This window comes from Cucumis sativus, chromosome 3, assembly GCF_000004075.3.
Source record: "Cucumis sativus cultivar 9930 chromosome 3, Cucumber_9930_V3, whole genome shotgun sequence".
In the NCBI taxonomy this organism is placed as follows: domain Eukaryota; kingdom Viridiplantae; phylum Streptophyta; class Magnoliopsida; order Cucurbitales; family Cucurbitaceae; genus Cucumis; species Cucumis sativus.
In genome coordinates, this window is record NC_026657.2 from 15,838,282 (window position 1) to 15,839,427 (window position 1,146).

General features: G+C 30.0%; 1 non-coding gene across 1 annotated transcript; it reads left to right on the forward strand.

The window, feature by feature from the left end:
- Positions 1-249: 249 nt before the first annotated feature.
- On the forward strand, positions 250-322 carry TRNAF-GAA. The gene has a single exon. It is a non-coding gene; the product is annotated as a tRNA-Phe (tRNA).
- The last annotated feature ends 824 nt before the right edge of the window (positions 323-1,146 follow it).

A 1,146-nucleotide genomic window follows, 5' to 3' on the forward strand; every position in this document is an offset into this window, starting at 1 on the left:
GGTCTATTCAAATTAATAAAATTGTCAATAAAAAAAATCAGATTTGTTATCATCAAAACATAAATTAATTGAATAATTAAAATAAATTAATTTGAGATTAAGGGCCAAAAAGCCAACAAAAACTATGTCAAATTCTAAAAATTATAAAATAAAATAGTTTTATGTTTGAGCTAAAATTCAACTTTTGTACTTAAAGAATGAAAAACATGGTAAAAAACTTAGATTAAATATATCCCCAACTTTCATGAAGCGGGGATAGCTTAGTTGGGAGAGCGTCAGACTGAAGATCTGAAGGTCACGTGTTCGATCCACGTTCACCGCATATATTGAAAAAATTTATGTTTGATTCTATTTTTAGAAATTGGTTAAACCAATTTCAAAGTGGACTCCCCATTCATGGTGAGATTAATAAGATCGTTTAGATTTCATGTTTGTTTTTTTGCCTTATGGTAGATGTCAGATGTTAATCACTTGAAAGGAAAAGTAAAGCATAAAGATAAGGCAGATGTCAGATGTTAATCACTTGAAAGGAAAAGTAAAGCATAAAGATCGATCGATATCTAGAATGTAACAAATTAAGATATCCCAACGTCTAGAAACAAAACATAAGATGATTCATCTTTCCTGTTCTATCCTAAACGAGGTGTTTTTTTCTTCTACGTGAGGTTTTTTTTTTTTCTAAATGGGGTTTTTTTTTTTACTAAATTGTATACCAAAGGATTAGATTTTCCTTTTTGGAGCACTTAAAAAAACCTCCTACACATATACCTTTCTCATGCCATGTGATCGACTTTAATTAGTTGGAATTTATTTACCTCTAGAAATTGCTATAGCTAATGTAAGGCCCTAATCACATACTCCAATCTGATGAAGGCCCTATGATGAAGATTGATGTGCACAGATACTTGAGGAAGAACTACTGGTAAACACTACAACAAAACGGTCTACGACGACAGTTATTTTATGTCGCAAATAAAATTTGTGACATTTATTTACAGTCATAGTAACGCGTATCATGGAAAGTTCTTCCATGACAGATTTTGAAAACTGTTGCAATAAGTTTTTCAATGACAGAAAATAAATGTCGTTAATTATTATTTTATGACAACAAATAATTGTCATGTTTTATATTATGACACTAAATAG